We start from the raw sequence: 26896 nt of genomic DNA, 5'->3' as shown, positions 1-26896 counted from the left end.
AGTACGACCCAGGTGATATGTGGATAGGTGGAATGGGAGAGCGAAACAGGACTCATGCCGCCTGTGCTCTCTATGACATGAGGCGGCCCAACCCCAAGTACCGGACCGGAGAAAAGTTGGCCCAACAAGACCTGATACAGAACCCATTGGTCCAACGCCTGAGGAACGAAGCGGCAACTCACTGAGGCAAAAAATAACAACAACCGAAGAGAGGAGTTACAGAACAGTAAAAAGGTGCGGCATCCCCCTGGAGCCTCGGCAACATTTTCCCGTTGATCCACTCGCATCTGCTGAGGGTAATCATGCAGCGACTATCTTTGTCATGGCAAACGATTCCATACACCACAACGACACACGCCAATCGTTACGTGCGTCAGGCGCCGCGAGCTGAAGATTACTGCTGGCTGACGGGCATCTCCTGCTGTTACATTATCACCGTTCCTAAATGATTAGCCAAGCCCGGACGTGGGCGTGTGCTCCTATCCGGAGGATTCCTGGGCACTCGGGGATGTGCATCAGCTACGCCGCGCTGCCTCACCAAGACCAACCGATCTACCGAATCATTTAACAGGGGGAACGCAAACAGTGACAGCCCCGCCGCTTCAATCAGCCCCACCTCCCAGACGCCATCACCTCCTTCCTCATACTGTCCTGCAGCCTGCTGGCGGTGCTCGTCTGTGTCGCCGTGGACACCGCGCAAACCAATCAGTCGCTACGGACGAGCAGAAGACCATGAAGCCCCAACCTGGCGCGTGGGGTGCTTGAAGTGTGACATTTCACGACTGCAGATGATCATGTTCGCTGGGCTAACAGCATCTCTAATGGTTCACAGTGTACACATCTACGCTATCGAAACCCGCGACGTGCAGAAGACTTCAAACTGAGGCCAAGCCCATCCGCTTCACAATGTACACCAGACCTGTATAGTCTGGCTGGCCGTTCATCCCATCTTCTTTGCACAGCCCAGTCTTGCAGAGAAGGTGAGCTCACTCCTCCTCTCCCCTCTCCTCTCTCTCTACTCTCTCTCTCTCTCTCTCTCTTCTCTCTCTCTCTCTCTCTCTCTCTCCTCTCTCTCTCTCTCTGCTCTCTCTCTCTCTCTCTTCTATTCCCTCTCTTCTCTCTGCTCCTCCCCGCCTCTCACTCTCCCCGTCTCTCTCTCGCCTCTCGCCCTCCAATATCTGCTATTTTTATTTCCTCCCTCTACTCTCTCTCTCTCTCTCTCTCTCCTCTTCTCCTCTCTCTCTCTCTCTCTCTCTCTCTCTCTCTCTCTCTCTCTCTCTCTCCCCCTCTCTCTCTCCCCTCTCTCTCTCTCTCTCTCTCTCTCTCTCTCTCTCCCCCCTCTCTCTCTCCCCTTCTCTCTCTCTCTCCCTCCATATCTCTTTTTATCCCTCTCTCTCTCTCTCTCTCTCTCTCTCTCTCTCTCTCTCTCTCTCTCGCTCTCTCTCTCTCTTCTCTCTCTCTCTCTCTCCCCCTCTCTCTCTCTCTCTCTCTCTCTCTCTCTCTCTCTCTCTCTCTCTCTCTCTCTCTCTCTCTCTCTCTCTCTCCCCCTCTCTCTCTCCCCTCTCTCTCTCTCTCTCTCTCCCTCCATATCTCTTTTTATCCCTCCATCCCTCTCTCTCCCTCCCCCTGCACTGCTTCTGCTCCTTCCAGCCTGTGTTTTATCTATGCAAACTTACACACTGACATAGGCACACACTGACATAGGCACACACTGGCACACACTGACATAGGCACACACTGACATAGGCACACACTGACAAGGCACACACTGACATAGGCACACCACTGACATAGGCAACACGACATAGACACACACTGACATAGACACACACTGACAAAGACACACACATAGAGACGTAAAAACAGAACACAACAGAGGCTTTTACACACACACACACACACACACCACACACACACACACAACACACACACACACACACACACACACACACACACACACACACACACACACACACACCACACACACAACCACACACACAGGGTCTGTATGCTAAAGACTCATTTTCTTTTGATTTCAAATCATATGGCTCAGATGTGCATAATAAAAACACAAAGGACTGCAGGAGACATAAATAGGCATTAGAAAAGGAGGGGGGGGGGTGCTGTGAGATGTAGCAGCTCCTTATGTCATTATCTTAGCTTTCACGCCTGGAGCTCAACACTAGCTATTATGCCTCATCCTGTGGAGGAAAGCTAGGAGGAGGAGAAGGAGGAGGGAGGAGAGGTGGAGGAGGAAGACTAGGAGGAGGTGGAGGAAGAAGTCTAGGAGGTGGAGGAGAAGGAGGATTTGGTCAATACTTAAACTTAAAAGTAAACCAACCTATTCACTTACACATTAAAGAAATATTTCTTCAAAAGAAATGCATTAACAACATTACAATTTGGGAGCAATTCAATCACCTTTTAAATATAATACCAATTAATTATAACAAGAATAAACTCAATAATTGGTTCTAATAAGGGTATTACACTCTCCCCCCACCACAATTAGGCATGTCCTCATGACATGAAAACACACAAGTGAAATGTAATAAGTAACCATGTCAACTCTTAATAACTCTCTCTTCAACCTACAACTGAGACAAACCTTGTTAGATAATTGAAAAGGAGATACATTTGTGTTTCCCTTATCCAATCTACTTGTATAGTGTGGAACAATATCTGACAACTGGGGCTATACTTGGAACTCCAGGTTAATCATAGGTAAGTAGTACAGGAGCYTTCTTTACTCTCTGAGATCTTCTTATTCCTGGTCCTTCTATTTCCTCCGAAGTTTCACTTCTCCTTGAACTTCTCGTTCCTCTTCTTGAATCTCTTCAATTTAGTTAGATGCCTCATTATCATCTGCTTCAACTCCAGTTGCGACATCAGCTTTTTGAATGGACTCTATTGCTTCTACAACTTGTTCTGCTCTTTCAGGTTCCACAGTAATTTGATTCCAGACTATGTCTAGGTCCAAGCTAAACGGTTCCAACATCTCTTCCACTTCTCGGCTCCTAGAGTTTGTATTAGGCACTTCATTCCATACTCCTTCTGAGTCGAAATCCTTCTCATCTTCTGGATTCTTAACCTCTTCAACTTTCTCATCATTCCGAGGAGTACAGTTTCCAGGCAACTTTTAATTTCCCTTTCTCTTCCTCCTTCTTTGCTGGGTCCTTCTACTAGGAGTTGGTTCTATGTTAACCACAGGTTCTAGGCACACTTTCTGCCCCAGTGGTAGCAGGTGATTCCGATGAAGAATCTTAATGGGTCTATCTCCACTTTCAGGCTTCAAACGGAACACAGGTAAGTTTGACATCTGACTTTCCACCACATATGGCGTAGAAACCCAGCCATCTGCCAGCTTATGTTTTCCATGCAGTCCTAGATTCCGTATAAGGACTCTGTCTCCAGGCGTAAGTTGCGTGTAGCGAATCTTCTTATCATATCGCTGTTTGTTTTCATGGTTTTGCTTTCCAGCAGTGCTCTCAGCAAATTTGTAAGCAGCTTGTAACTGTTTCTTYGTATCAGATACATACTTGATGTAAGTTCTCTCTGAAGAGCTATCACTCGAGACTCCAAAACAGATATCAACGGGCAATCTAGCTTCACGTCCAAACATCAAAAAATAGGGTGAGTAGCCAGTCGCTTCATTCCAAGTACAGTTATACGAGTGCACTAGATGCCCAATATACTGACTCCATTTGTTMTTTTGTGTAGGATCAAGAGTTCCAAGCATGTTCAACAAGGTTTGGTTGAATCTCTCGGGTTGTAGATCTCCCTGAGGATGATATGGTGTTGTCCTTGACTTCTCCACTCCAAGCATATTCAGTAGCTCACGGATGAGTCGACTTTCAAAATCTCTACCTTGATCGCTATGCATCCTCTTCGGTAGACCATAATGGATGAAGTACCTCTCCCACAATACTTTGGCGACAGTGGATGCTTTCTGATCCTTCGTAGGAAAAGCTTGAGCGTATCTCGTGTAATGATCCATAATGACCAGGACATTCTCTGTGTTATGTGAGTCAGGCTCAATGGACAGGAAATCCATACACACAAGGTCCATAGGTCCATCACTTTGCATATGACCAAGTGGAGCAACTATATTTGGAAGTGTTTTCCTCTGTACACAACGAGCACAGGACTTACAGTACTCCTCTACTTCCATCTTCATGCGTGGCCAGTAGAACCGATCTCTGACAAGTCCATACGTCTTGTCAAATCCTAAATGACCTGAGTCATCATGCAGCGACTTGAGGACCATAGTTCTGAACTTCTCTGGAAGTAGTAACTGAGCACGACGAGTTTCGTTTGGCGGATGTGTGATCCTGTACATAACTCCATCTTCCATCTTTAGCTTCTCCCACTCTCTCAGGAGCAAAGAGATGAATGGATATTTGGTCTTTGTCACCCTGGTAATATCATGTTTATTAAGAGCAACCCACATCTCTCCTAAACAAGGGTCTTCTTGTTGTGATGCAGCAAGTTACATAGTGCTCAATCTGGGCATGTGAGACTTCAGCATGCTCAGGTTACAGTATGCTTGAGGCACAGAATGCATAGAGGCTCCCAACTGATCAATCACTCTCCTAGATGATCCAGGAGTTACTCTTAACAACACTAGACATCTGGCACATGGCTCGGACACCAGATGCAGGAAAGTCACTCAAATCTTGTTCCACTGCAGATTGCTGATGAGAGCGGCGAGATAAAGCATCGGCATCTATGTTCTGCCTGTACTTGAGACTAAAGTCATAGGTAGATAATGCAGCTAGCCAACGATGACCAGTGGCATCCAATTTTGCGGACGTGAGGACATATGTCAATGGGTTGTTGTCTGTTCTAACCTCGAACTTGACCCCATACAGGTAATCATGTAGTTTATCAACCACGGCCCACTTCAACGCAATAAACTCTAACTTGTGAGCTGGGTAGTTGCGTTCAGAAGCGGCCAGGCTTCGACTCACAAATGCCACGGGACGCAGACCCTCACCTTGATCTTGGTAAAGTACTCCACCTAACCCTTCGCGGCTAGCATCTACATGTCGAACGTATGGCAACTGAGGATCAGAAAAAGCCAACAGAGGAGCTTTTGTGAGGTTTTCCTTCAATGTCTCGAATGCTAATTCACACTTCTCATCCCACCTTGATCCAAATGGTTCTGAGGGGTTGAGGTAGGCTTTCTCCTCTTCCTTGGACTTTCTTCCTTTCTTGGCAGAGGGAAGATATCCGCATAAGAGCTGATTCAGGGGGTAACTCACTTTAGAATAGTCTTTGACAAATCTTCTGTAATATCCACAGAATCCTAGGAAAGAACGCAGAGCAGTCACAGTTTCACGCCTTGGCCATGTGGTGACAGCTTCAATATTTGAGGGGTCTGTAGCCACTCCATTCTGGGATATGATATGTCCAACATAGTTGACAGATGTGTTGCAAAACTGACACTTGTCAAGGGACAATTTTAGGCCTTCACTTTTCAAGCGGTCTAACACCTTGAGTAACCTCTGCTCGTGTTCCTCCAGCGTCCGTCCAAACAAAATTAAGTCATCAAGGTAAACAAGAAGTTTGAGTAGGTTCATGTCTCCAACTGTCTTTTCCATGACATGTTGAAATGTTGCAGGTGCTCTGGGCACACCCTGTGGCATCATCTCAAATTGGTCAAATCCAACTGGACAGATAAATGCAGTCTTCTCTTTATCTGTATCGCCCATCGGAATTTGATAGTATCCGCTTCTGAGATCTAACACACTGAACCATTTGCTCCCACTCAAACATGTCAGAGCATCCTCCACACGTGGGACTGTGTACTGGTCTGGAACAGTGCGCTAGTTGAGGGTCCTGTAATCAACACACCTGCGTATGGTGCCATTTTTTCCTCTAACCAGATGTATAGGGGCTTTTCGACTCAGATATGATCCAATAACTTTTCAAGTTATTAAGATGCTTCCTCACATCTTCAACATCAGCTGGGGCCAAGCGGCGAGATCTCTCCCTTAATGGTTTGTCTTCAGTAACTCTGATGGTGTGGTGAGTACTCTTTGAACAACCCACATCAAACTCATGTGTTGAGAAAACTTCTTTCCGTTCCATCATCTTTTCACATAACCTCTTCTTCCATCCCTCAGGCACTGAAGAATCTCCAAAGTTGAATGAAGAAGACGTCAGTTTCTCAGATGAATCATGCTTACTTTTCAATAGAACACCCGGAGCACATCTACAAGAAACAGATGAGCAATAGGCGTACCTCGTTTCAGGGTGATCTCCTTTGTCGAGACATTCCTGACAGTAAGAGTGATTCTTCTAGACGACACAACTGCAACCGTCTGGATTTCATGCCTCACTAGTAGTTCTTCGGGGAACCGGGTTCTTCAGGCCTCTCTACCAGAATGGTTTGAGTAGAAGGTATCCCAGGAAACTTTGGAATTCCAGTAACTCTCRCCTGCCCACCAGGTGGCAGGGTGACAGGTTTTGTCTGTGCGAACCAGACCGTTCCTCTCTTCTCGTCATCATCAGTTGAGCTTTCTATCATCCTCTCATATGCCTCTTTGATAGCAGGATGAACTTGTAGTGTGCTAAGGAAACCTTCACCTTTCTTTTCTTTGCAAGCAGTCATAAGTCTCTTCACTACAGATGTATTGGTGCCGACCAGAATAGACATGTCACCTTTCATGGCCGGATCTGGACAAGTGCTTACATGGTCTCTGCTACACCCACAACCGACCCTGAGAACTCAAGCTTGAGTGACAAATAGCCATCATATGGACACTGATCAGAGCTAAGGCCCCATATCTCAAAGTTTCCTATAGTAATCAATGGCAAATGCGTCAAGTACTTGTCATAAAAGGATCTGTAAAGTAGAGTAATCTGAGAACCGCTATCTAGTAAAGCTTTAGCATAGACACCTTCAATCTGTACTTGAACGACATAACTTGGACCAACTAAACCTGTAGGTAGTATGTCTTTCATGTCTTCATACTTGTGGCACTTGGCGGAACGTATCTTCACCGGGACGTCAGGCTGCTCCTTCACTGGGTCCCTCTGTAGTTTCCCATAGACCGCTTTTGTTTGATTAGGCGTGTGTTGACTTTCCTCAAGTTCTCTTCACCTTCACAGTTTCTCTTGAAATTGCCATCTTCTCCACATCTATAACAGAACACTTCGGGTTTGCTGTCGGCTTGTGTCTGTTCTTGTGATGGATTTAGTCTCTTCTTTTTGCTTTTAAATGCCACATCTGACCTTTGTGTGTCAGATTGAGCTGCTGTGACGTTAGCAGACATGAGAATTCATTTAATTTTAAAAACTTTGATCTCTTTTCTCAGCASTTCTATCTTGGTATTAGCTTCTTCGCAAACTGTGGCAACAGGAGCAACAGCTGATGACTTTGCAACACTCTTCGTTGTGTTCCTGTCTTGAATCATGTCCTCCTCCTCCCTTACTTATTGTAGTAGTTCAGTAAAGCTTGGTGGTTCAAGCAGTTTATAGGTCATGCGAATACGAAGCGCAACCATGTCATGTGAGGATGCACCKCTCACTACTTGGCCAATGCGTGTGCGATTCATCTCTGACAGCTCAATGCCTCCTTTTCGATAAACAGCATGCAGCAACTGGTCAAGTCTCAATAGGTAAGCTGAAAGCTTCTCTCCTTCACTTTGGAATGTGTTTCTGAACCTTACCATGAGATCAGGTGCACTTTCGCTGGTACCGAATGCTGTTTCTAGAGCCTTGTATTCGATTGCTGTAGCATGGGGGTTTCCTGTCTTGAATAACCTCACAATGTCAGCAGCAGGCCCTTTAAGACTTTCTATTATTCTCTGTTTTTTCACATTGTCGGTGCACTGCCATTCCTCTAGAAAATGGTTGGTTTGCTCAGCCCATGCATCATACTTTTCCCCTCCACTAGGAGTGGGTTTCACACCTGAGAACATACGCAGCTTACAGTAACTCTGAGTCTCAGATGGCACATTGTTGCATTTCTCTACCAGTGAACTGATGGCAGTAACCAGTTCAGTGTTGAGGTCAGCGCCAGAGGGACTTACCAGGCCTTTAACATCAGCTACAGTCTTCCCTTCATGTCTTAGAAAGGATAATAGCTTCGCCTGAAAATCTTCACCCTCTCTCTCTCAACAGGAGATGTGACTTGTGAAACTACATGTACAGGCCAGGGACCCAACTCTCCAGGTATCCCAACAACACTTGGCACAAGCTATTTTCCGTTAAGATTGTTGATATCTCTTACCAAAACAGTCACTGCTTTTAATCAGCGTGAATAGACAACAACGACCATGCAGTTAATTTTTACAAAGCCTTAACATAAGTCAGTGTTTCCAGCAAGAACCGCATCAGACCACATCCTGCTGCACATTGCGAAGGGACAAAATGCACGATTAATAGCCTAGTTGTTTCTCTCTACACCAGGTAACAATCTCTTTACAGCATTCATGTTGTAAGTCTATGCCTATACTACAATGTTAGGAAGAAATCCAAAACTTTCAATATAAAAAATGTTCAAATGGTGAGTCAGTGTAGAATCTTAGTATAGATGTCAAGCAGTGAAGAAACATTGAGCAAAAAATAAAATTACACCAGAGTCATTTCTGAAAATATCTATCAAACAAAAACCAAATTCCCAGACGAGCACCCCAAAATTTAACCCTCGTCACCTAAGCTCAAAATTTGACTCTCACGATATTAACTTACATAGAGTATCTCAACAGCATGGGATGTTAGGTGAGAAGGACATCTCCAATAAGAATCCCCTATTGTAAACTATCTAGGGTGAGACAAATAGGTATTTAACTTTCAGATGGAATGATTATAGGTTTTTGTTATTGTATAAGGATTTACTTTCCCATGCATTAAAAAATTGAAACAGTAAATGACTCCCACCAAGCAACATAAAAAGGTTCAAGATGTGTTATTATTACATTTTCATAGCGACCACATCAAAACGAAAAATAAAAATTAATAAACCCCAATGAGTCGTGCACACCCATGTCCAAATTATTTCAAGCTTGCTTAACTTCTCTAGGATAGGGGCAGCAAAATTCACTTATGGATAAATAGCGGGCCCAATTTCAACTTCCTTCTACTCATCCCGAGAAATAAGATATGCATTATTATTAGAGATTTGGATAGAAAACACTCTGAAGTTTCCTAAACTGTTTGAATCATATCCTGTAAGTATAACAGAACTTATTGTAGCAGGCAGAACCCCGAGGACTAACCACCCTTTATTTTTTTTATTTTTTTCAAGTCACTGTCTGTTCCAATGAGTTTTCATTGGAATACTGGATTTCTAATCACCCCCTGTTTTCCAGTTCCTACCGCTTCCCACTGGATCTCACCAGTCTTAGGAAATAGGTTGAGGTTATTAATTTGTTGCAATGAAAAGAAGGCCATCAGGAAGCAGTGTAACGTATGTGTAACGTTTGAGAGCTGCCGCAAGAACTAATAGTCAGCGTTAGTCTTGTTAGCTCTCCTGTATGGGAAAACAGAGAAGACCCCGTCTTCATTTGATCGATTATTAACGTTTACAAATACCTTAAGTTGTATCCACAAACAGTACTTTGAAATGTTTTGGCCAAAGTTTAGAAGCGTAATTTTCGTGAGATATTTTTGTAGTGATCTTTGCGCAAATTGGAAAGCTGTTTTTTTTCTGGATCAACCGCACCAAATAAAATGGACAATTTGGATATATATGGACGGAATTAATCGAACAAAAGGCGACATTTGTGATGTTTATGGGACATATTGGAGTGCCAACAAAAGAATCTCGTCAAACGGTAATGCATGTTTTATATTTTTATTATCTGCGTTTGAGTATAGTGCCGGCAGGGGGTGGGTATTAATTTGTGGAGACGTTCAAACAAGAATCTGTTCCAAAACAACTTCGTAAAATGACAAGGTTGTCAACAACCAACGCATCAAAGTTGTATAGCGGCAGAATGAGAACCAGGTAGGGAGTGGCTATTTAATTTCAGTTTTTCACTCACCACGTTTATTCCGGAAAATGTCTGTCCTCACTCTGGTAGCCTATTGACAAATATCAAGACAAGCTACACGTGGTGATTGATGCCCATTTCGTCAGCTAGTTAATTGATCATGCCACTTTGATATGCGTTGTTATGTTTGGCAACCCTTGGCATTACCCGAAGGTTTTTCTTGGAACAGATTGCTGTTGGAACGTTCCACAATATTACATCCACCCGCCGGCAGGCGAGCTTGAAACATATGCTTCTCTCTCTTCTGATGACATTGTCTATCATCAGATTATAGCATCTTATGCTTTCGCCAAAAAAGCGCTTTTTGAAATCTGACATGTGGGCTGGAATTCACAACGAGGTAGCTTCATATTTGTATCTTACATGTAGTGATTTAATGAAAGTTTGATTTATTATATAAAAAAAAAATTAATTTGGCGACGTAAGCGTCCCACTATCCTAGAGGAAGTTTCAAACCCCGTTGGCACCCGTTGGACCTCCCCCCAAAAAATGAGACACACACTACAGTCCCGAAGCACCCCCACCGTTTGTAGTTACTCACTACTCGTAGCTATCTCCCCTCAGCCGAAGTATGGCAGTTCCTTGCAGGTTTTCCTCACAAGATCCACAGCAAGCACAGCTATCAATGCAGACCATGTACTCTTTAGCAGTTAACCCGATCCCATGGAACATGAACTCGTTAATCTTTTCCCAAGCAATTCTCTCTCGGTTTCACACGATGCTAGGCTAACCTCAATGCTGTCCAATACCTCCAACAATGAGATGGTAGCTCAGTCTTTACTAAGTAACAACTCTCTTATAAAATAAAAATCGGATTTCGCTTCAAAACTCGGTAGGTATGGGTTTTGTAATATTTTTATCGTCTTCTGTTAAAAAAAAATCTTCACCAACGGTCATAATGTAATGTCCATCCTTTTTTCAACGTTCTCTCTCCCCTCGATTTTTTTCCCAAGGCCTCCCGTTAACCAGGTCAACTCCCATTGGCCACAGCTTAACAAGCGACCTTATTGCGTCAATACTTAAACTTAAAAGTAAACCAACCTATTCACTTACACATTAAAGAAATATTTCTTCAAAAGAAATGCATTAACAAACATTACAATTCAGGAGCAATTCAATCACCTTTAAATATAATACCAATTAATTATAACAAGAATAAACTCAATAATTGGTTCTAATAAGAGTATTACAAAGGTACTGCATAGGTGTAAACTTGATTTTTTTTAGCAAGAGATAGCACTTGTATAGCCTAAGAAAGTAGCAGAAATGTGTTTTTAATGGCATTTTATTGAAGGGAAACAATAACAGTCTTGAACTTTTTGGGCAACATATTATATATTCTTTATATACTGTACAATGAGGAATTCAACTACAAAATACTAGTCTTCTCCCATTTGTTTAACCATTGCCCCACACCCACAAGGTGTATAAACAACACAATAAATAAGAATAAAATAAGATAATAGAACAAAACAAAAATGTGAAGAACATAAATCAATCAACTCTAATTAGCACATGTAGAGCAGTATGCAAGTGTGGTGTATGGACTTTGCAGAATATATCTCACATGTGCAGCACATTAGTATTTGTTTTACAGTCCTTCTTTGGGGGACAGATTGGCATCTCCTCCTCTTGCCTGCCCCAGCTGCAGCCTCAGGTGGATCAGGAACAAGATTCAGCCCCTGAACAGCTTTCACAAGCTCTGCAGAGGCTCTTGTGTGGGGGAGACGCTCCCTTTTGAATGTGTGGGGTTACAAGTGCCTTTCCAGCTGCTCCAGGAACACCCTCCTCTTGTTCCACTTATCAGGCATCCAGAGTAGGGTTGATCTTGTTCCATATCACGAAGGCATTGTATGAGGACACATCAATGATGTTATGGAAGATACTCAGGGGCCTAGCGGGCAGTCATCCTCCTGCAGCTGTAAGTTACAATCACCTTGTCCAGGTTGTCCACGCACCCTTTGTTGTGGTTGTAGCCCAGGGTGATGGCTGGCTTCCTGTCCTCATGATCACTGATATCAGCCGTTTGGTGCAGTGTGCTCAGGAGGACCACATTCTTGTTCCTCTTTGGGAGGTAAGAAAATAGAGTGGTGGTGGGGGTGAAGGCAAACTTTGATGAGAAGGCCTCTCTCCCTCTTGTTGTGAGGAGTGCAGAGGGGAGCTCAGGCTTGTTCTTTCTAACTGTGCCAACCATGGTGATCTTCCTCTTCAGGAGCTGCTGGCTGAGTGCAATCAGTAGCACACATAATCTCATTGTGTGTGTGTGTGTGTCTTTGTGGTTTTTGTGGTGTGTAAATGATTTTACAACTGCCTGGTCAAAAATGACCCTAAGACAATCTTTGTACCTTGGTGTAGAGCTTTCATGGAAATATGAACAAATGTGATGTTTCACTTTTTCTAATGTTGGGGTCACTCTAGGAAAAGTCATCGAATTTCAAGTTGAAAAAATATCATTTAGGGGGTTTTCTCTGCTGTTAAACACATTTTGACCCTTAAGACAACACAAGGGTTAAATGGATGAAGTTTGGAACCACCAAGATTCTTCATAGAGCTGGCCACCCGGGCAAACTGAGCAATCGGGGGAGAAGGGCCTTGGTCAGGAAGGTGTCCAAGAACCTGATGGTCACTCTGACAGAGCTCCAGAGTTCCTCCGTGGAGATGGGAGAACCTTCCAGAAGGACAACCATCTCTGCAGCACTCGACCAATCAGGCCTTTATTGTAGATTGGCCAGACGGAACCACTCCTCAATAAAAGGCACATGACAGCCCACTTGGAGTTTGCTAAAAGGCACCTAAAGGACTCTCAGACCATGAGAAACAAGATTTTCTGGTCTGATGAAACCAAGATTGAACTCTTTGGCCTGAATGCCAAGCGTCACGTCAGGAGGAAACCTGGCACCATCCCTACGGTAAAGAATGATGGTGGCAGCATCTTGCTGTGGGGATGTTTTTTAGCGGCAGGGACTGGTGAGACTAGTCAGGATCGAGGGAAAGACGAATGGAGCAAAGTACAGAAAGGTCCTTGATGAAAACCTGCTCCAGAGTGCTCAGGACCTCAGACTGGGGCGGAGGACATGAGGCTGTAATCGCTGCCAAAAGTGTGTGAACAAAGTAATGAGTAAAGGGTCTAAATTCTTAAATGTGGTATTTCAGTTTTTTATTGTGCACATTTTTTTTTTTTATGTGCTTTGTCATTATGGGGTATTGTGTGTAGATTGAGGAGAGGGAAAAAACTATGGAATCTGTTTTAGAATAAGGCTGTAATGTAACAACATGTGGAAAAAGTCCAGTGGTCTGAATACTTTCCCGAATGCACTGTATATTATGTCTAGTGTCACAGCGTGTCTTACTGGCTCACTCGCAACCAGTGGTGGAAAAAGTATCCAATACTTGAGTAAAAGTAAAGATACCTTAAAATAAAATGACTCAAGTAAAAGTGTAAGTCACCCAGTAAAATCTTACTTGATGAAAAGTAAAAAAGTATTTGGTTTTAAATATACTTAAGCATCAAAATTAAATGTAATTGCTAAAATATACTTAAWTATCAAAACTTAAAGTAAAGGTATAAATCATTTCAAATTCCTTATATTAGGCAAACCAGATGGCACGATTTTCTTGTTTTTTAAATGTACGGACAGCCAGGGGCACAATCCAACAATCAGACATAATTTACAAACAAAGCATTTGTGTTTAGTGAGTCCGCCAGATCAGATGCAGTAGGGATGAGCAGGGATTTTCACTTTTAGTGGGTGAAATAGACMATTTTCTTGTCCTGCTAAGCATTCGAAATGTAAGGAGTACTTTTGGGTGTCAAGGAAAATGTATGGAGTAAAAAGTACATTATTTTCTTCAGGAATGTAGTGAAGTCATCAAAAATATAAACAGTAAAAGTTATCAAAAATATAAATAGTGAAGTATAGTACAGATACCCCAAAAAACAACTTAAGTAGTACTTTAAAGTATTTTTACTTCAGTACTTTACACCACTGCTCGCAACTAATGCAGCAAGCACCATATTATAGATAACACTGGATATATATCCTCCACTGAGTTGTTGCAGTGGAGAATACAATATATTTTCCATCAATTTTTTTAAGTAGTTCCACCCATAAGAGTGCTAAGAATAAGCTAAATAAAACAATATACTTTCATGCGTCCTATTTTGTACTCAAGAGTAATTGATATCACCATGGAGACAGTAGTTTATTTATTGAATGAAATGAAATGAAAATCCAGAGAGTTATGAACAATTTGATTAGTTAAGGAGAATATGATTTACCGCCTTAAAATGCCAATTTTACAACCGTCTTAGAGGGGGAATATCTCTTCAGGATCGTTATATTGTCATATAAATGTAAAGTCATCTACAGAGAATTTAGAGAAGGCCGCTGAATTTTAGTACTTAAAAGATACTGAGCCTTCACACTCCAGAAGATTTATTTGGCATTGCGTTTTGTCAACAATATTAGTTTAACCTTAAGGTCAGAAATGGGTTGGACTTATCAGTACTAGTCATCTAGAACAACTCTTTATCTTGTATCACACATCACATTTCTCCCATATCGCTTGCTCCCAAAAACATTGAAAACCTTTAGAATGAATCTATTAATTGCTCTGATAATGATCACATTTAAGAAATTACACAACCACAGATCCTCACAAGAAAACAAACTGTCTTCAAATCTACTGCTTTTTTTCTGGTCAATACCTTAGTGCATGCCAATACCTACAGAGAGTGTGTGTGTGTGTGTGTGTGTGTGTGTGTGTGTGTGTGTGTGTGTGTGTGTGTGTGTTGTGTGTGTGTGTGTGTGTGTGTGTGTGTGTTCCTGTATGACAAATGTGTTTTTTCATTAAATTATGATCTGCTATCAGTTATCTGTGCAGGGGCTGTGATTTGTTATCTGGACAATGGTGCTCCCTGGAACAGCTCCTGGTTACATACTGTAATGAGAACAACATCACTGTTGCCATGGAGACCACAAAGCAAGATTTGTCACCTTGGACTGATAATGCTGCTGTAGTAGTTTTTTTTTTTTTTTTAATATTTTTAGGAGGAGGGGTGGTTTGTTGTGTTTGTTGTTTTCAGTAGGAATTTAGGGTTTTTTAAAACGCATTTTGACACATCCCTTTTGATGCATATCTTCATCAGAGATGATACCATCAAGGTCACCCGTCTCAATATTTCTTGACAAAGATATTTCATTAGATGGGTGTCAATCTTTTTCTGATTTTGACAACTTGTCGCCATCTTGCCAAAAAGCAAGAGCAACAGGCAGGACTACAGGCTAACTCCTCAATTAGATTTTACATTGCTCTTCCTAAACAAATTATTGACTAATTAGTACTAATTAGTGGGGAATACCCTTAATCAACAAGTGCCCAGTTTGTACTTACATTTCTGTAAAATGTATTAAATGTAGTTCTACAGATCATGAATATCATAAAATAAGGCCATTATAAGGATTTTTTTATGACCATGTTTCCTTGACCCTAGCCATGATTACAGGCCATAACCTTACCCTGAGTTGGAGAGTCTCCACCCACTGTCCAATGGGCCTGTATTCAGGAACACTGGAGTTGGTCATCTGAAACTGGAACAGGTCGTAGCGTCCCGGGGCGTCACCGTTTTTATTAAACATAACCGACGTGCCTGCACTACCTGCAGGGAGACAGAAGGAAGGAATGATAGAGACGTGGTTATTTGAGTAGATATAGTGCATTCGGGAAGTATTCAGACCCCTTGACTTTTTCCACATTTTGTTATGTTACAGCCTTATTCTAAAATGAATTAAATAAAATATTTTACTCATCAATCTACACACTATACCCCATAATGACAAAGTGAAAATAGGTTTTTAGAAATGTTTTAAAAATAAAAACAGAAATACATTATTTATATAAGTATTCATACCCTTTGCTATGAGACTCGAAATTGAGCTCAGGTGCATCCTGTTTCCATTGATCATCCTTGAGATATTTCTACAACTTGGAGTCCACCTGTGGTAACTTCAATTGAATGGACATGATTTGGAAAGGCACACAGCTGTCTATATAAGGTTCCACAGTTGACAGTGAATGTCAGAGCAAAAACCAAGCCATGAGGTTGAAGGAATTGTCCGTAGGGCTCCGAGTCAGGATTGTGTTGAGGGACAGATCTAGGGAAGGGTACCAACAAATGTTGGCAGCATTGAAGGTCCCCAAGAACAGTGTCCTCCATCATTCTTAAATGGAAGAAGTTCGGAACCACCAAGACTCTTCCTAGAGCTACCACCCGGGCAAACTGAGCAATCAGGGGAGAAGGGCCTTGGTCAGGGACGTGACCAAGAACCCGATGGCCATTCTGACAGAGATCCAGAGTTCCTCTGTGGAGAAGGGAGAACCTTCCAGAAGGACAACCGTCTCTGCAGCACTCCACCAATTGGCCCTTTATGGTAGAGTTGCCAGATGGAAGCCACTCCTCAGTAAAAGGCACCTGATAGCCCTCTTGGAGTTTGCCTAAAAAAAGAAAGGCACCTAAATGACTCTCAGAACATGAGAAACAAGATTCTCTGGTCTGATGAAATCAACATTGAATTCTTTGGCCTGAATGCCAAGCGTCATGTCTGGAGGACACCTGGCACCATCCCTACGGTGAAGTAGGTGTCATGACTATCCTGTGAGCATCCAGATGGGTCGGATCATCTTTGCAGTAAATAACTTCAGCCAGAACTCCTCTCACCCGCGGAGGGGGGAGAGGGGAGCTGGTGGGGGGTTGACAGTTCACACCAAGGGTGTAAATCAAGGATTAGAACCTTCGGCCATCTCCCTCCAAATTCACACAAGAATGTTCCTTTGTTACACAGACGTTTTCCCACCAAAACTTTAACACGTTCTAAAGTGAATACTGGAACAATATTTCTAACATAAAATGTGGGGAATGGTCAGAGTCGATCTAAAGAATAATAATGTAATTTTGGTTGTTTTTTGTGACATCATTAAACATGTTATAAAGGAAATACTGTAACTTGAAAAGTATACACACTACACGTATGAAGTCTCGGTCCTCTAGGTTCCGTATGAAATGTAAAAAATTATGAAAGTGTTTTTGTTAAGAAAAGGATGTGATCTTAGAAACTATAAGAGGAAATTGTTTCTACAACTTTGTACAAATGAGTAGTCACCACCCCTTGAGTGTGGTCAGAGAGCGTGTCAGCCTCACGAACTGCCCCTTTTGAATGAAATGTATAAAATWGTGGGTTAAGAATGAACATATCAGACCAGAGAGGCATGTAGCTGCGGCTCATGTCCAAAGTGGTTTGAACTTTGAAATCTCAACACGAGGTAGAGACGATGAAATGACCTCCTGGACAATCACTGGTACGGCTGATTAGCTGTCCTAAGTAAAGTATCTAGAAAAGCACATTTAAGTGGGACCATTCTACTACTCTTCTCAAATCACCGTAGTCATCCGCCCAATGGGAAGCATCGACACGGCTGGCTAGCCTATCTTCAAAGAAGCAGCTTCAGGAGCAAATGGAAAGTAGAATAAACTGTAGTTCTGTTCAGGACTACACAACAAGTCAACAGATACCGGACGGTGGCAGAGAACAATGGTAAAAGATGGGTGGGGACCCCTTTTGAACAATCCGAGCCTTACAAGCGTGCCGCAAAAAGGCCCAACAACCTTTCCAAGAAAGCCTGGTCCCGACAGAAATTCACGAAGAACCAAGACATTTACACGTAAATACATTCATGATTTCTTTCTCCAAAYGAGCGGCGGTTTGTGTGCAAAGGATATGATTACTGTGAGAGTAGTTTCTAAATGTACCAAAGTATTATGTCTCTGTCTCTCTTTCTCGCTCCCTCTTTTTTTGTACCAAGCCGCCATATTGTGTCAGTCCGCTAGGGACCTGTTTCTAATGTATTAAGTGTGTATGTTTATCCTGTGTTATCATTTAGTTAGCTAGTAAATAAATAATTAAACCAATTTGTGGAGTATTGAATCATAAGTATGTCACGTTCCTGACCTGTTTTCTCTTATTTTTGTATGTGTTTAGTTGGTCAGGGCGTGAGTTGGGGTGGGCATTCTATGTTATGTGTTTCTATGTTTGTTTAAATGGGTTGCCTGATATGGTTCTCAATTAGAGGCAGGTGTTTGACATTTCCTCTGATTGAGAACCATATTAAGGTAGGATGTTCTCACTGTTTGTTTGTGGGTGATTGTATCTCGTGTCTGTATGTGTTACCACACGGGACTGTTTCGTTTGTGTAGTCTGTTCCTGTTCGTGCGTTCTTCGTGTTTATGTAAGTGCTCAAGTTCAGGTCTGTCTACGTCGTTTTGTTGTTTTGTAATTTTTCAAGTATATTTTCGTGTTAGTGTTCGTTTACGTCTTGTTAAATAAATTCATTCATGTCTTCATCACCCGCTGCGCCTTGGTCCAATCTCTCTCCGCAAGACGAACGTTACAAAGTAAGACTGGGGTTTTGCAGATGCAGGAGGTTACGACTGTTCAGAATGATGATATGATAGGAGGTTAAGATTAATGAGTTGACTGTTTAWAGATGTAATAGCTAAAGACCTTCAGAGTTTATTTGGGGAGATRGTAACTCTTTAAAGAACTGCTCTCGTGGTTCCCCAAATCCTAATGAGTTGATTGTTACATTATTCATTTAATTGGGTAACAATTAACAATAGTTAGATGATTAGATAAATAACACTCATCAGATTAATGAAAGCAAAGTCACGACAATGGTGGTGGCGGCATCATGCTGTGGGGACTGGGCAGGGACTTGGAGACTTCTCAGGATCGTGGGAAAGATGAACGAGGTAAGTACAGAGAGATCCTTGATGAAAACTTGCTCCAGGCAAAGGTTCACCTTCCAACAGGACAATGACCGTAAGCACACAGCCAAGACAACGCAGGAGTGGCTTCGGGACAAGTCTCTGAATGTCCGTGAGTGGCCCAGCCAGAGCCCGGACTTGAACCTGATCAAACATCTCTAGAGAGACCTGAAAACAGCTGTGCAGCAACGCTCCATCAAACCTGACAGAACTTGAGAGGATCTGCAGAGAAGAATGGGAGAAACTCCCCAAATACAGGTGTACCAAGCTTGTAGCTTCATACCCAAGAAGACTTGAGGCTGTAATCACTGCCAAAGGTGCTTCAAGAAAGTACAGAGTAAAGGGTCTGAATACTAAATGATTACCGCCCCATAGCCCTCACGTCAGTAGCCATGTGGTACTTTGAAAGGCTGATCATGGCTCACATCAACAGCATCCTCCCGGATTCCCTAGACCCACTCCAATTCGCATACCGCCCCAACAGATCCACAGATGACGCAATCTCAATCGCATTCCACACTGCCCTTTCCCACCTGGACAAAAGGAACACCTATGTGAGAATGCTCTTCATTAACTACAGCTAAGCATTAAACACCATAGTGCCCACGAAGCTCATCACTATGCTAAGAACCCTGGGACTAAACACCTCCCTCTGCAACTGGATCTTGTACTTCCTGACGGGCCACCCCCAGGTGGTAAGGGTAGGCAACAACACGTCTGCCACACTGATCCTCAACACTGGGGTCCGTCAGGGGTATGTACTTAGTCCCCTCCAGGACTCCCTGTTCACCCACGACTGCGTGGCCAAACGCGACTTCAACAACATCATTAAGTTTGCGGACGACACAACAGTGGTAGGCCTGATCACAACAACGATGAGACAGCCTATAGGGAGGAGGTCAGAGAACTGGCAGTGTGGTGCCAGGACAACAAACTCTCCCTCAATGTGAGCAAGACAAAAGAGCTGATCATGAACTACAGGAAAAGGCGGACCAAACAGGCCCCCATTAACACAGATGGGGCTGTAGTGGAGCGGGTCGAGAGTTTCAAGTTCCTTGGTGTCCACATCACCAACGAACTAGCATGGTCCAAACACACCAAGACAGTCGTGACGAGGGCACGACAAAACCTTTTCCCCCTCAGGAAACTGAAAAGATTTGGCATGGGTCCCCAGATCCTCAAAAAGTTCTACAGCTGCACCCTCTAGAGCATACTGACCAGATACATCACCGCCTGGTACGGCAACTGCTTGGCATCTGACCGTAAGGCGCTACAGAGGGTAGTGCGTATGGCCCAGTACATCACTGGGGCCAAGCCAGGACCTATATAATAGGCAGTGTCAGAGGAAAGCCCATAAAATTGTCAGAGACTCCACCCAAGTCATAGACTGTTTTCTCTGCTACTGCACGGCAAGCGGTACCGGAGCGCCAAGTCTAGGATCAAAAGGCTCCCTAACAACTTCTACCCCCAAGCCATAAGACTGCTGAACAATTAATCAAATGGCCAACGGACTATTTACATTTACCCCCCCATTTGTTTTGTACTGCTGCTACTCACTGTTTATTATCTATGCATAATCACTTTCCCCTACCTACATGTGGAAATTACCTCAACTAACCTGTACCCCCACACACTGACTCAGAACCGGTACCCACTGTATATAGCCTCGTTATTGTTATTATGTTACTTTTCATTATTTACATTTTTTACTTTAGTTTATTTGGTAAATATTTGGTAAACTCTTCTTGAACTGCACTGTTGGTTAAGGGCTTGTAAGTAAGCATTTCACGGTAAGGTCTACACTTGATTCGATTTATTTGATGATTTATTTGATTCGATTGATTTCAGTTTTTTTGTTTTATAAATGTGCACAAATTTCTAAAAAACTGTTATTACTTTGTCATTATGGGGTATTGTGTGTAGATTGATTAGGGGGGGAAAAGGTTGAATCCCTTTTAGAAAAAGGCTGTAACGTAACAACGTGGAAAAAGTCAAGGGGTCTGAATACTTTCCAAATGCACTGTATTTGTGCGAAGAATTGAATTACACATGCATATTTTAAGTTAAGACTAATAAAGGCCTGGGGTTAGTCTTCAGCGCACATTGGTCCAACAGTATATCAACCCCAGTGAGAGAAAAATGTACATTTAACCTAGTGTCACTTGTTCTGTTTATAAAAGGTTCCGTTGGCATCGAGAGCCACAGGGTGTGTTCATGTGCTGATAGCCTATTCATAATGACCATTTCCCCTCATTATAATGMTAGCAAGACCAGCTAGCTCCCTACGGACTGATGATGGCTCTGCTGTGCTGTAGACCTCACCTGTGTTCCCTGTGAAAGAGCATGTGCTGAGGCTAGCCAACACCACACCACAGCCCTACATTTCACATCTCAGCACTTCAGCATCAGATCTGTGTGATACACCATTAGATAGATGTGCAGCATCATTAGAGTGGTGTGCAGATGTAGGTTATCACAGCTCTGCATTAGGAATATCATATGGTGGCCATTCTACAAGACGGTTGCACATTTCCTCAGGTCAAAAGCAAACCTTCTCAATCACACATGCTGTACAGGAAATTAAGATAAATAGGTCAGCCACAGAATCATAGGGTCCCCATCTGGTCCCAATTTGTAGCAGCCTGTCTCAAGCAGAGAATCGCAGATTTGGCTTATTAGCTTACTGAAGGTTCTGGACACCTGAAACACGCTACTGGAGAAATTACATCCATGGCCTGATTTGGATGAAGTGTGCATGTGTGCGTGTGTGCGTGTGTGCGACTGTGTTTGTGTGTGTTCACGTGCTTGTGTGCATGCATATGTGTTTACATCTGTATGTTTCTGTGTGTTAAGACCTCACCATAATAAAGAGGTCCTGAGAAACAAGTGTCTCTTTTGATGTGACATAGAGTGCTAGGTCGACTGTCGTAATAGACCTGGCTATAAAACCTGTAGAAGGAAAAGGACCAATAACACATATCCAAAATGGTTTTAGGGGACATGTTGCCTTTGTGTTTTGTATAGGACAAGAATTGCACAATTCCAGAAATGTTCAATCAATTCTCAGATTTTCCTGAAATCCCGTTCCCCGAATTTTGCAACCCTATGTAAATCAAATCAAATCAAATTTTATTAGTCACATACACATGGTTAGCAGATGTTAATGCGAGTGTAGCGAAATGCTTGTGCTTCTAGTTCCGACAATGCAGTAATAACCAACAAGTAATCTAACCTAACAATTCCACAACTACTACCTTATACACACACAAGTGTAAAGGGATAAAGAATATGTACATAAAGATATATGAATGAGTGGTGGTACAGAACGGCATAGGCAAGATGCAGTAGAGGTAATAAGAGTTACGGATTACATATGAGATGAAGTACTGTAGGGTATGTAAACATAAAGTGGCATAGTTTAAAGTGGCTAGTGGTACATGTATTACATAAAGATGGCAAGATGCAGTAGATGAATAGGTACAGTATATACATATGGATGGTAATGTAGGGTATGTAAACATTATATTAAGTGGCATTGTTTAAAGTGGCTAGTGGTAATTTTTACATAATTCCATAATTCCCATTTTTAAAGTGGCTGGAGTTGAGTCGTGTATGTTGCACGGCCGCTAAATGTTAGTGGTGGCTGTTAACAGTCTGATGGCCTGAGATAGAAGCTGTTTTTCAGTCCTCGTCCCTGCTTGATGCACCTGTACTGACCTCGCTTCTGGATGATAGCGGGGTGAACAGGCAGTGGCTGGGTGGTTGTTGTCCTTGATGATCTTTATGGCCTTCCTGTGACATCGGGTGGTGTAGGTGTCCTGGAGGCAGGTAGTTTGCCCCCGGTGAGGCTTCTGCAGACCTCACTCCCTCTGGAGAGCCTTACGGTTGTGGGCGGAGCAGTTGCCGTACCAGGCGGTGATACAGCCCGACAGGATGCTCTCGATTGTGCATCTGTAGAAGTTTGTGAGTGCTTTTGGTGACAAGCCGAATTTCTTCAGCCTCCTGAGGTTGAAGAGGCGCTGTGGCGCTTCTTCACGACGCTGTCTGTGGTGGACAATCAGTTTGTCCGTGATGTGTACACCGAGGAACTTAAAACTTTCCACCTTCTCCACTACTGACCCGTCGATGTGGATAGGGGGGTGCCTCCTGCCTGAAGTCCCATCATCACCCTCTTGACGTTGAGTGTGAGTTATTTCCTGACACCACACTCCGAGCCCTCACCTCCTCCCTGTAGGCCGTCTCGTCGTGTTTGGTAATCAACCCACACACTGTAGTGTCATCCGCAAACTATGATTTGAGTTGGAGGCGTGCATGGCCACGCACACAACAAAGTACAGGAAAGGGCTCAGAACGCACCCTTGTGGGCCCAGTGTTGAGGACAGCGGGGTGGAGAGTGTTGTTACCTACCCTCACCACCTGGGGCGGCCCGTCAGGAAGTCCAGGACCCAGTTGCACAGGGCGGGTCGAGACCCAGGGTCTCGAGCTTGATGACGAGTTTGGAGGGTACAGGTGTTAAATGCTGAGCTGTAATCGATGAACAGCATTCTCACAGGATCCTCTTGTCCAGATGGGTGGGCAGGTGCAGTGTGGTTGCGATTGCGTCGTCTGTGAGCCTATGGGGTCGGTAAGCAAATTGGAGTGGGTCTGGGTGCCGGTAGGGTGGAGGTGATATGGTCCTTGACAGTCTCTCAAAGCACTTCAGATGACGGAAGTGAGTTACGGGGCGGTAGTCGTTTAGTCCAGTTACCTTAGCTTTCTTGGGAACAGGAACAATGGTGGCCCTCTTGAAGCATGTGGGAACAGCAGACTGGGATAAGGATTGATTGAATAGTCCGTACAACAAGCCAGCTGGTCTGCGCATGCTCTGAGGACGCGGCTGGGAATGCCGCTCGGGCCTGCAGCCTTGCGAGGTTAACACGTTAAAATGTTTTACTCACCTCGGCTGCAGTGAAGGAGAGCCCGCAGGTTTTGGTAGGGGCCGTGTCAGTGGCACTGTATTGTCCTCAAAGCGGGCAAAAAAGTTGTTTAGCCTGTCGGGAGCAAGACATCCTGGTCCGCGAGGGGCTGGTTTCTTTTTGTAATCCGTATTGACTGTAGACCTGCCACATACCCCTTGTGTCTGAGCTGTTGAATTGCGACTCGATTTGTCTCTGTACTGGACTTAGCCTGTTTGATTGCCTTGCGGAGAGAATAGCTACACTGTGTATTCGGCATGCTTCCGACCTTGCCCTGGTTAAAAGCAGTGGTTCGCGCTTTCAGTTTCAGCAATGCTGCCGTCAATCCACGTTCTGGTTTGGGAATGTTTAATCGTGCTGTGGGTACGACATCGTCAATGCACTTCCTAATGAACTCGCTCACCGAATAGCATATTCGTCAATATTGTTGTTGAGCAATGCGAACAATTCCAATCCGCGTGATCGAAGCAGTCTGAAGCGTGAATCAAGATGGTCGGACCAGCGTTGAACAGACCTGAGCGCGGGAGCTTTGTTGTTTAGTCTTGTTTGTAGGCGGAATCAACAAATGGACGTGGTCAGCTTTTCCGAAAGGGGGGCGGGGGAGGCCTTATAGCGTCGCATAGTATAACAATGATCTAGGGTTTTCCAGCCCGGTAGCACAATCGATATGCTGATAGAATTTAGGGAGTTTGTTTTGATTAGCCTTGTTAAAATCCCAGCTACGATGATGCAGCCTCAGGGTGTGTGGTTCCAGTTTACAAAGAGTCAGATAAAGTTCGTTCAGGGCCATCGATGTCTGCTTGGGGGAATATATACGGCTGTGATTATGATCGAAGAGATTCCCTTGAGATGACGGTCGACATTTGATTGTGAGGAGTTCTAGATCAGGTGAACAGAATGACTTGAGTTCCTGTGTGTGTATGAGATCACACCCAGTCTCGTAATCATAAGGCATACCCCCCCCCTCTCTTACCAGAAAGATGTTTGTTCTGTCGGCGCGATGCATGAAGAAACCAGCTGGCTGCACCGACTCCGTAGCGTCTCTTGAGTTAGCCATGTTCCGTGAAGCAAGACACGTTGCAATCCCTGAGTTCTCTGGAATGCTACCCGTGCTCGGATTCATCAACCTTATTGTCAAGAGACTGGACATTGGCGAGTAGTATGCTAGGGAGTGGAGCGCGATGTCCCGTCTCGAAGCCTGACCAGGAGACCGCCTCGTTGCCCCTTTTACGGCGTCGCACAGGTGCGCCGGCTGGGATCAGATCCATGGTATTGGGTGGAAGGCAAAACTGGATCCGTTTCGGGAAAGTCATATTCTGGTAGGAACGATGATGAGTACGTTAATCGTATATTCAGTTCCTCCCGACTGTTGTAATGAAACCTGATATACTGGGGTACCGATGTAAAAAACACATAAAAAAACAAAATACTGCATATTTTCCAAGGAACGCGAGCGAGGCGGCCATCTCGTTCGGCGCCGGATGTTATTCAATATAATATATATATAAAAAAAACATATAATACTTTCTTAGAGCTGGCCGACTGGCCAAACTGAGTAATCGGGGGAGAAGGGCCTTGGTCAGGGAGGTGACCAAGAACCTGATAGTCACTCTGACAGAGCTCCAGAGTTCCTCTGTGGAGATGGGAGAACCTTCCAGAAGGAAAACCATCTCTGCAGCACTCCACCAATCAGGCCTTTATGGTAGAGTAGCCAGACGGAAGCCATTCCTCAGTAAAAAGGCACATGACAGCCCGCTTGGAGTTTGACAAAGGTCACCTAAAGGACTCTCAGACCAAGAGAAACAAGATTTTCTGGTCTGATGAAACCAAGACGGAACTCTTTAGCCTGAATGCCAAGCATCATGTCTGGACGAAACATGGCACCATCTCTATGGTGATGGATGGTGGTGGCAGCATCATGCTGTGGGGATGTTTTTCAGCGGCAGGGACTGGGAGACTAGTCAGGATCGAGGGGAAGATGAATGGAGCAAAGTACAGAGAGATCCTTGATGAAAACCTGCTCCAGAGTGCTCAGGACCTCAGACTGGAGCAAAGGTTCACCTTCCAACAGGACAATGACCCTAAGCACACAGCCAAGACAACACAGGAGTGGTTTCAGGACAAGTCTCTGAATGTCCTTGAGTGGCCCAGCCAAAGCCCCGGAATTGAACCCGATCGAACATCTCTGGAGAGACCTGAAGAAAGCTGTGCAGCAATGCTTCCCATCCAACCTGACAGATCTTGATAGGATCTGCAGAGAAGAMTGGGAGAAAATCCACAAATACAGGTGTGCCAAGATGTAGCTTGATACCCAAGAAGATTTGAGACTGTAATCGCTRCCAAAGTTGCTTCAACAAAGCACTGAATAAAGGGTCTGAATACTTATGTAAATGGTCTGAATACTTTTGTAAATTCGAGAAACGTGTTTTTGCTTTGTCATTATGGGGTATATAAATTGATGAGGGGAAAAAAACAATTTAATCCATTTTAGAATAAGGCTGTAACGTAACAAAATGTGGAAAAATTCAAGGGTTCTGAATACTTTCCTAATGCACTGTACATGTGTATGTTTCTGTGTGTTAACACCTCGCCATAATGAGGAGGTCCCAGAGAATCAAGTGTCTCTTTTGATGTGACATAGAGCGCTATACAACACACAGTAAGGTCGATGGCCCTCATCCAGCCATTGTTAGAGAGACTGTATTACTCCTTCAGTTTAACAGTGAGTTAACCTTGGCTGTGACTACAATAATTCAAAGGCATAGGAGAAACCATTTTTTATTTAGGACGGGGGGACTCGGAGCAGATGTGGAAATGGAATTGACTGCAGTGATGTCTCCATAAAATATGTCAAAGGCAAAGGACCAATAACACCTGTCCAAAATGGTTTTGGGGGACATGCTGCCTTTGTGTTTTGTGTAGGACGTTGTCTTCGTGAGATACAGTCTGTACCCCAACGCTGCACACCTTTCCTTTTAGTTTGTGTCAGTAGGGACTGTCAGTAGCCTACATGCCAGTTTTTCCCCCAAGGACATTTGTCATTGAAAATTCTGCTAAAGAGCAAGAAAAAAATCTCCCCTCATACAGCAAGCAAAGAAATGACGGGGAGTAAAACA

General features: G+C 43.7%; 1 pseudogene; it reads right to left on the bottom strand.

The window, feature by feature from the left end:
* Positions 1–26896, bottom strand: part of LOC139029035 (metabotropic glutamate receptor 7-like) — a 134015-nt pseudogene that overhangs the window by 30000 nt on the left and 77119 nt on the right.

This window comes from Salvelinus sp. IW2-2015, linkage group LG17 (assembly GCF_002910315.2).
Source record: "Salvelinus sp. IW2-2015 linkage group LG17, ASM291031v2, whole genome shotgun sequence".
Taxonomy (NCBI): Eukaryota; Metazoa; Chordata; class Actinopteri; order Salmoniformes; family Salmonidae; genus Salvelinus; species Salvelinus sp. IW2-2015.
Note: the sequence above shows the minus strand (reverse complement) of the source record. Positions and strands in the feature narration are given on the sequence as shown.